Source organism: Helianthus annuus, chromosome 5 (assembly GCF_002127325.2).
Source record: "Helianthus annuus cultivar XRQ/B chromosome 5, HanXRQr2.0-SUNRISE, whole genome shotgun sequence".
Classification (NCBI taxonomy): Eukaryota; Viridiplantae; Streptophyta; class Magnoliopsida; order Asterales; family Asteraceae; genus Helianthus; species Helianthus annuus.
In genome coordinates this window covers 41,709,203-41,720,324 of record NC_035437.2, presented here as the reverse complement: position 1 = coordinate 41,720,324, position 11,122 = coordinate 41,709,203, and positions in this window count along the sequence as shown.

Here is an 11,122-nt window from a genome sequence, read left to right as displayed (position 1 = left end):
AACTAAGGCGTGTGCATTAGGAACATCTAGTACGTCACCAAAAGGTTTCATTACAAGGACACGAAAATATTTTCGAAATGACATGGTCATAAAATAATACACAACCATCCTCAGAGTACAAGAAGTGATCACTGCGTATCAAAAGAAGGTAACTAGAGTACAATGTTATAGGAGTTTATGCGTAGACAATCGAGAATGTAGTGTGACCATGATAATGGAATGATAGGTTTATCTATAGCAAGAACAGTAACTAACTGTCACCTTAAACGGTAAGCGTCGGCCAAGACAAGGGCTAGGGGATAGACTAGCTTAGAGAGGAAAACTGTTATGCAATAGCAATTCTAGCGATACAAGGAGTAAGATTATTGTTTATGTCATCATGTTTATCCGGGAGTTGATTAACTTATACCCCCGTCCTCCGTTGTCCCTCATGGTTCTATATAAGAGAAGGGAACAATCTTATGGGTCGAAACGAGGTAAAAGTCGAGTATCACATTGAAATCTACAAACTACCAAGTTTACACACAATAGGGCAGAACCCTTCTCACGCTCATTAAGCCTCACTGGGATTTGCATGCACCCTGCGTTATTATTAAGTGTGCACCCAAAATAATAAGGCAATTTGCATGCTTATCTCAGTGCCTCTTAGCTTGCGCTCGAAGTTTCCCCCGTCCAAACAACACAACAGATGATATCACAGGTCTATGGTTTACATGAGTCGAAGAGTAGTGTCACACTATCGAGCCACTATGGTGTTAAATGTTTCAGTTCATGTACGGTGTGAGTGTGTGACTGCTAAGCAAGTAATGTATAAAGTGGGAGAGAGACGAACCTTGCAATCTGGAGCTGAGTGTCATGATCGATTTTCGAAGTTGTTCGGTTATAGTCCGGTTTTACAAAACGTTTTAAAACCTAGTTCGCTATAACCAGTGGCTCTGATACCAACTGTAACACCCCCAAATTCCACCTGCGGAAACCCCGCGAGGCGTGTTACGCATCAGAGTTCGAGCCACCAATCACATTGAACCAATGATAAATATTTAGGTAAGCCATAACATTAATTACCAAATAAGATGTCTACATGATATCAATTCTCAAAAGTTGTGTAGCGGAAGCATGTAATCGTTTCATAATAATAATCAAAATCAATGCATTGTTTATAAGTGAATCCAAGAGTCTCGATCCATGACCACTCCAGCACTCCCAGATAGCAAGTCCATGTTCCAAACGTTAACGACCTACAAGCATGCAAACAAGTGTGTCAGACTACGCTGGTGAGTTCAAAGTGTTATTACGCGTGGTGTTACCAGATATGTTAATACGATTCAATGATATGTTACGATGTTGCTCAAGTTAGATTACCCTAGGGACTACGCCCTTACGTAACCGAGGAGTGTGCCTCTAAGCAACCCACTATGTTGTTCAGTTAGTTACCCTAGGGGAACCGCCCTTACGTAACCGAGGAGTGTGCCTCTAAACAACCATAGTGAAACCCAGATAATTAGTACCTAATAGCGCTATCAACTAATTACCCCCATTGCCCTCCAGGCAATAACCAAAACCGATTAAGTTGTTTACCCAATGTTTCCCTTCCAAATGTTTACCCGTTGTCCCAAACCACCGGGACGCATGCTTGAGAAAATGCAATGAACTCACCTTGGTTTGCTCGGTGCGATTAGTTACTCGTTTACCAATTGGTCAGTCAATCCCTATCGTGGTTACCAAAAGACAATCAGTCTCTATGCATACAAATCACATGTCTCATATTCACATTACGCAAGTAGTATACACTTAGTCACACCTCGTTATACAGGTCTTAACAAGAGTTCACGTAACACAAATGTTCATAATAGCATGTCACAAGTAGTTGAGTCTCATACAAGTCTCACATCACATGTAATAACTTAGCAGCTCAGAATATTAGACAATTCAGTGTACAATATCATAACTAATTACCTAAACTGCTTGACCCCCTTACAAAATATGTCCGTGTATGTGGGTGTGTGTGTGTGTCCCCAAAAATCATCCATGTATACATCATAAGTAGCGTACGGCCCAAACTACATGTATTCAATCCAAACAGTGTGTATAATGTAGCAATTCTAGCATCATTATTCTTAACATCACATTAACACACGATTCAGTTGGGTAACATATGAATTCCTATTTTAATTATACAGAACAAACAATAATCTACGGCCCAAAGTCACATCCATAAATGATCTCATCTAATAATAATATTGGTAACCCAATTATCATGTATCATTCCGCTAACCAAATACTCATTCAATGGGTTTGTAGCCTATCGAAATAACCGGATAACAACTAATCCTTATCATAGTCATGATCATCAAGAAGCCATGTAATTACTTACATCTAATCCGTAAACATGTCCTTGGTCAACATTACAAGAAAATTCGATTAACAGTTGGCTTGTATCAGGTCGCAAGTAATCACAAACTAGCATGATTACCCACAATGTTATTTTAGTTTAAATTTATCATGCTATTGATTTTATACCCTAAATATCATACTGATATGCACAACCAACTACAATCGGCCCAATTATGTTCACCCAAAGAATGCATATGAATTAATTGAATTCTCAATACTGGCCGACACAAAGTGATAGCTTTCAGCATATTATTGGACCTTTAGACTTTGATATTGTGATCTTGAAAGAACTATTATTTGACTAAACCCAAGCCATGTGATTCTGACAACAATTTAGTGTTGTTGATTATTCCTAAACCACTTTATTCCATATGCCATCATCATTGCATATTACTCATTAAATTAATCAATACCATCCATCCTAGTCTACGGTTTATATCATACAAGAACATAACATTAGCATGCACATACAATTTATTAATCAAGATTAATCACAAATAAGATCACTAAATAGAGATCACTAACCAATCGCTCGATCAGATGGGCTGATGTCTCAAGAGAGGGGGGGTGTCCACTGCCGTATGAGCTATGGAGGTGCTTAGGGTTTGCAACTAGTAAAGGGGTGAGACCTAGCATATGATTTACGTAATTATAAGAAAGGTATAATCAGTTTTTGGGCCACTAATCCGATCAGAGGGTTTGGGCCGAGAGGTACTAGGGCAAACGAGGGATTGGGCTGGGTGTTCCACTACAATAGTTTTGGTTTAAGGGTTTTGTTTAGACAACACAAAAACTGACAACCGGTCCAGCCGACATCAACAATAACCGGCCCAGTCAGCAGGCCCAATCTAGGTCTAATCGTGGTTGGTAGGGTGGCCCAATACATGAAACATAACAACGTTACCACAGCTTAACGGAGTTGAGATCATGAGATTAAGACGTAACTGACCTTGAGAGTTCGCGTTGTCACATCATCCCCAACTTGAAAGAAATTTCGTCCCGAAATTTGGCAAGTAAGCACAGAAGATGAGGTTATGAATCAAAATTGTGGCGGATTTTTCTCAGGTGTCACATCCTCCCCATGTTACAGAAATTTCGTCCTCGAAATTTAGGCTATATTATACTCTAAACTCCAATTATGAGTTTGTCGATAATTCACTAAACACGTAGTTAAATACGGTTTCACGAAAGTTCACTAAATAATATATAAGTCACATAGCACATATGGTCAGATAACATATAAATTCACATAAGTTATATTTCTTTATTTGTTCAGGAATAGTGTTCTAATTGTTCATCAACGTTCGAGTACAACCCATGTGTAATTCCGTAATTCCCCGAATTACCGTTACGTGAGTGTTATGCATGAATGAGTGTTTGAGGTAACAGAGTTTGTGTTAACCGTGTTAAACTAAAAATGTCTTGCTCTTAAGTAGAAACACAAGTTGAGTTAACAGGAGCTTGATAATGAAGAATGTTGTGACAAGTTATGCTAAGCTCGAGAGATGCTCACAAAAGTTGAAATACGAGTGTGTCATACATCTGTATGGCATTGCCTGATGCATTTAACATGTGCGACCGGGGGGGGGGGTTGTTGCACTAAATATAACTTGGGTGAGCTATACGCCTTCGAATTTGGGGACTTGCAAAAAGGCAGTGTTTAGTTATCATGGATGTTGTATATTAAGTAGCCAACACTTCACGAAGCAAGTGTATCTAATGTATATCTAGAGCTTACCAGAATTGAGGCGAATGTCGTACATCATAAACGAAGGGTCGACGAAATAAACCGAACTGGAAATGTGTTAAGGTAGTTTGTTACAGGCTAAAATGCTCAACTTTAAAATCACGTGTGTTGGGTGCACCACCAAGATTTACTCGAAGCAAAGTATGTGAATGTGATAAAGTGAGTGTAAGAGATATATGTTTATATATGGTATCGCTACCGGCGATCAGAACGGGTGCAGTCACCCCTATCGAAGATCAAAGGTGATGCCATCGTATGTAAGAATTCGAGAAGGAAAACATAATTTCTTGGAACAGGTGATTCAAACAATTCAATCAATCGATTGAATGAGAACTCAAGTTAGGCATTAATCCCTATTTCAGACTGGTATCATCTTGACTCGTTCGTTCAGAGGGAAAAGAGATTTTCAGTTGATATTGATCGTGATATTTTGGTCGCAGTTGGTTGTAGTAGATGACCAGCCTTCGATCAAAGGGAGATAAGCATGGAACAAAGAGGTCGATGAAGCTATACCTGAGTATGGTGCTTTCACACAAGAAGGAATTTTGACCTTGGCATACCTTACGTAAGTAAAAATTTTATTTTATGTTCTTGCACTTGATGATCTTAAGTATGACTCATTCCTCGAGTGACGTTCGTAGAGAGTGATTTAGCCGAGCGAGGATTAGCGTATAACAGGGTTATGCAGGAACTATGGTATTCATTTTAGCACAACAAGATAAAACGCGAAGAATATACCAAAACGCGGTTATCATCAATCTGTTCCATCTAATTGTTTTAGAATCATGAGTAAAGTAGCAAATCCGATGATGAGGATGTAGCTGGTCGCAAACGAGAAGTATAAATGGAAATAAAGTGATGTACTGGTCGATGGGAGCGTTACTTTGAGGGTGTTGGCGCAAGAAGAATTATGTTGAAGAGTAACGGTTGGTCGAATTCATAGTGATCCGGTTTAATCGGAGCGTTCTCCACAGTCGTCAAGCCTGCCGTATGCGAATAAGAATGGTTCACTAAAATCTATATACGAAATTGAGTATGTAATTGGTCGAACATGTATGAAGCCAACTTTGAAGGGTTGAACTAAGGCGTGTGCATTAGGAACATCTAGTACGTCACCAAAAGGTTTCATTACAAGGACACGAAAATATTTTCGAAATGACATGGTCATAAAATAATACACAACCATCCTCAGAGTACAAGAAGTGATCACTGCGTATCAAAAGAAGGTAACTAGAGTACAATGTTATAGGAGTTTATGCGTAGACAATCGAGAATGTAGTGTGACCATGATAATGGAATGATAGGTTTATCTATAGCAAGAACAGTAACTAACTGTCACCTTAAACGGTAAGCGTCGGCCAAGACAAGGGCTAGGGGATAGACTAGCTTAGAGAGGAAAACTGTTATGCAATAGCAATTCTAGCGATACAAGGAGTAAGATTATTGTTTATGTCATCATGTTTATCCGGGAGTTGATTAACTTATACCCCCGTCCTCCGTTGTCCCTCATGGTTCTATATAAGAGAAGGGAACAATCTTATGGGTCGAAACGAGGTAAAAGTCGAGTATCACATTGAAATCTACAAACTACCAAGTTTACACACAATAGGGCAGAACCCTTCTCACGCTCATTAAGCCTCACTGGGATTTGCATGCACCCTGCGTTATTATTAAGTGTGCACCCAAAATAATAAGGCAATTTGCATGCTTATCTCAGTGCCTCTTAGCTTGCGCTCGAAGTTTCCCCCGTCCAAACAACACAACAGATGATATCACAGGTCTATGGTTTACATGAGTCGAAGAGTAGTGTCACACTATCGAGCCACTATGGTGTTAAATGTTTCAGTTCATGTACGGTGTGAGTGTGTGACTGCTAAGCAAGTAATGTATAAAGTGGGAGAGAGACGAACCTTGCAATCTGGAGCTGAGTGTCATGATCGATTTTCGAAGTTGTTCGGTTATAGTCCGGTTTTACAAAACGTTTTAAAACCTAGTTCGCTATAACCAGTGGCTCTGATACCAACTGTAACACCCCCAAATTCCACCTGCGGAAACCCCGCGAGGCGTGTTACGCATCAGAGTTCGAGCCACCAATCACATTGAACCAATGATAAATATTTAGGTAAGCCATAACATTAATTACCAAATAAGATGTCTACATGATATCAATTCTCAAAAGTTGTGTAGCGGAAGCATGTAATCGTTTCATAATAATAATCAAAATCAATGCATTGTTTATAAGTGAATCCAAGAGTCTCGATCCATGACCACTCCAGCACTCCCAGATAGCAAGTCCATGTTCCAAACGTTAACGACCTACAAGCATGCAAACAAGTGTGTCAGACTACGCTGGTGAGTTCAAAGTGTTATTACGCGTGGTGTTACCAGATATGTTAATACGATTCAATGATATGTTACGATGTTGCTCAAGTTAGATTACCCTAGGGACTACGCCCTTACGTAACCGAGGAGTGTGCCTCTAAGCAACCCACTATGTTGTTCAGTTAGTTACCCTAGGGGAACCGCCCTTACGTAACCGAGGAGTGTGCCTCTAAACAACCATAGTGAAACCCAGATAATTAGTACCTAATAGCGCTATCAACTAATTACCCCCATTGCCCTCCAGGCAATAACCAAAACCGATTAAGTTGTTTACCCAATGTTTCCCTTCCAAATGTTTACCCGTTGTCCCAAACCACCGGGACGCATGCTTGAGAAAATGCAATGAACTCACCTTGGTTTGCTCGGTGCGATTAGTTACTCGTTTACCAATTGGTCAGTCAATCCCTATCGTGGTTACCAAAAGACAATCAGTCTCTATGCATACAAATCACATGTCTCATATTCACATTACGCAAGTAGTATACACTTAGTCACACCTCGTTATACAGGTCTTAACAAGAGTTCACGTAACACAAATGTTCATAATAGCATGTCACAAGTAGTTGAGTCTCATACAAGTCTCACATCACATGTAATAACTTAGCAGCTCAGAATATTAGACAATTCAGTGTACAATATCATAACTAATTACCTAAACTGCTTGACCCCCTTACAAAATATGTCCGTGTATGTGGGTGTGTGTGTGTGTCCCCAAAAATCATCCATGTATACATCATAAGTAGCGTACGGCCCAAACTACATGTATTCAATCCAAACAGTGTGTATAATGTAGCAATTCTAGCATCATTATTCTTAACATCACATTAACACACGATTCAGTTGGGTAACATATGAATTCCTATTTTAATTATATAGAACAAATAATAATCTACGGCCCAAAGTCACATCCATAAATGATCTCATCTAATAATAATATTGGTAACCCAATTATCATGTATCATTCCGCTAACCAAATACTCATTCAATGGGTTTGTATCCTATCGAAATAACCGGATAACAACTAATCCTTATCATAGTCATGATCATCAAGAAGCCATGTAATTACTTACATCTAATCCGTAAACATGTCCTTGGTCAACATTACAAGAAAATTCGATTAACAGTTGGCTTGTATCAGGTCGCAAGTAATCACAAACTAGCATGATTACCCACAATGTTATTTTAGTTTAAATTTATCATGCTATTGATTTTATACCCTAAATATCATACTGATATGCACAACCAACTACAATCGGCCCAATTATGTTCACCCAAAGAATGCATATGAATTAATTGAATTCTCAATACTGGCCGACACAAAGTGATAGCTTTCAGCATATTATTGGACCTTTAGACTTTGATATTGTGATCTTGAAAGAACTATTATTTGACTAAACCCAAGCCATGTGATTCTGACAACAATTTAGTGTTGTTGATTATTCCTAAACCACTTTATTCCATATGCCATCATCATTGCATATTACTCATTAAATTAATCAATACCATCCATCCTAGTCTACGGTTTATATCATACAAGAACATAACATTAGCATGCACATACAATTTATTAATCAAGATTAATCACAAACAAGATCACTAAATAGAGATCACTAACCAATCGCTCGATCAGATGGGCTGATGTCTCAAGAGAGGGGGGGTGTCCACTGCCGTATGAACTATGGAGGTGCTTAGGGTTTGCAACTAGTAAAGGGGTGAGACCTAGCATATGATTTACGTAATTATAAGAAAGGTATAATCAGTTTTTGGGCCACTAATCCGATCAGAGGGTTTGGGCCGAGAGGTACTGTAGGTCCCTTTTCTCGGAGGATCGAGAACAACCTAAACCTTGTTATACTAACCCACTAGCGAGTGTGGAATCCAAGCTAGTAGGCAAACCGGGATGAAGCAAGAACAAACACAAGAACACACAAAGTTCACCGATTAACACCACTGTATTAATACGTATGAAGGTTACGGTTACAAGCACAATGTTTACAAAACCAAAGATGTAAACTCTCAAGTGTGTGTGTGTGTTTCCAGCAGAATGCTCTCAAGCTCTCTATCTCTTGTCTGTGTGCTCTCTCTCTAACACTAACACACTGCATGGGTATTTATACCCATACATAGCAGATCTGGTCGAAGGACTCGATAGATGGTCCGAAGGATCATCTATCGATGACAGGGAGCTCGAACGATCAGCATGGACATCGAAGGATCATCCTTCGATGTCTAATGGTTGAACCATGGTCGAACCATATCTTTCGAGCACCTCGAAGGATCAGTTGTATCCTTCGAGTCTATCCTTCGATCCAGACAACATCATGTTGTCCAAGTCAAACTAGGAGGATAGTTGACTTGGTCAACTTACAGACTGACTTAGGACATCGTTTTCATACAGACCGAACACAGACAAAGTACAGACACAAGTGCACCAACAAACTCCCCCTTGGCTGTAGCTTTGTCTTTATCTTCTATGGTTGTAGACTCGTCTCGAACTTTGACGGTCTTTGGTCTTCGAGTTATCAAAACTCTGATGTCCTTTCAAGTCTTCAATGTCGGAGGATCTTCAAAGTCTTCACGTCTTGAAAGCAGAGAGTGTATCAACAAACTACCCGTATCATGTAGGAAGTGTGTTGACAAACTCCCCCTTAACATAAGCTCCCCCTTGAGTTATGCTCGTGAAAAGACTTTATCTTTATGAAGTGAGATCCTTGTGGTGTTGATGATGGCCAGCGGCTACTCGATCATCTTCATCTTTTGAGCGCCTTCTCGTCGTGTCTTCATTCCAAAGCTAGTCATCGACCATGTTCTCCTAGCCTTTAGAATCTGCACATGCAAGAAATCTAAACGCGTAATGAGAACAACTGCTTGGAACATAGTATAAGCAAATGACACACGAATGACCATGTCACAATCAAACACCGTCCGACAGTTTGAAAGTTTAATAAAATTTGTCAATTTTAGTCTTTAACTTTCAAAACCATGCAAATTTCGACCGTTTATGAAGATTTAGTCAGTTCGGTTTTCAGTCAGGTTTCAGGTAACGAAGACTCGAGCTCCAACATCGTACGATCGAAAATAAAGTAGAAATAAAATCTTTTTGGCTTTTATAAAGTTTATATTAAAACACACCTAAAATCTTTTTGGTATTTTTGAAAGTAAAAGACAACAATTTAAAATCCTTTGAGTGTTATCAAACGACATCACCGCTAATGTCGTGCTGATATGCACCAAACGACGAAACTGTTTAAAAGAAGAACAATAAAGGTTAAGCAGTAACTAAATATATACAGACATTCTTTTTGCGAGTTTCGAGGGTAAGAGAATCATATCAGTGTACGGTCATGCCAAAACACTCTTGTTGTTCAGTTAGTTAACATTAAGATGAGCATCCTATAACAATTATCGGTATTGTTGTCCACTTAAGCTCAACTTATCAGATGTAATCATGGCGAGGGGATACGTTAAGGTATGATTTATACTTACCGACCGGTGTTCATCCACATCACGACACATTCCCGTATCAAGGTATGCACGAGAATTCATCTTACCGGTGAGTATACCGATTATCATCTGTTTGACCGTATAAATTGTGAGATACTCACTTATTTTGATTTGAAAACAAGCCCTATGTGATATAATCACTTATTGATGAGGAACTTGATTTTCGTATGCATGAGGGCACAGGTGCAAGTCCGTGAACAGGTCAGTACTTCCGTACAGCAGAGAGACGAACTTGACACCCGGATAAATGTGATATATTTATCACTTATTTGATTTGGACATGTGATTGTTTATCACTTATTGAGGTCGAATGCAGTATGTAATATGTACACGTATGTATAGTATCATGGAAGATCTTAGACTTAGTCTATTTATAGAAGCAACCATGATACCCAGATGATAAGCAGCATAAAGACCGAATATCTCAGAACCTCGGCAATCTATCAAACGAAATTTCGGTACTAAGACCATGTGCCAATGAATGGTTCCCACCTGATCTTCAGTCGATTAAGATTTATATCACCCTGCACACTTTAAAATGATTGTGAGCCTACCGATACATCTTATATAGAGCTGCTTATCGTTTTGCATTTAATGGTTTAAAGAGGTTTGGATAGACCACTGATGTACTATCATTTTCTCTTTTGCTCGCCAGGAAACTCATTTTTGCTTTTCTATTGTTTTTGTGTTTTTGAAATTTTTCGATGTTTTTGTATTTTCCGATTTTTGGATTTACTCCCCCTAAAATCAATAAACTAAGATAAATTTAAAAACACAAAGATATTTACAAAAATGATTTTCCGATGTTGGTTTACTCTTGCTTGACCTTAATGCCGTTTACCAATAATAAGAAGTCAAATCTAGATTTGTCAAAAGCTTTGGTAAATAAGTCGGCACGTTGGTCATCGGTGTGGACCTTAACAACATCGATTAGCCTTTTCTCAAAGCAATCACGTATGAAGTGATATTTGATTTCGATGTGTTTGGTCTTCGAATGCTGCACAGGATTTTTAGTGATATCTAAAGCAGCAGAATTATCAACGTATATAGGAGTAGTTAGGAATTCAAAACCGTAGTCCCGCAATTGTTGTTGGA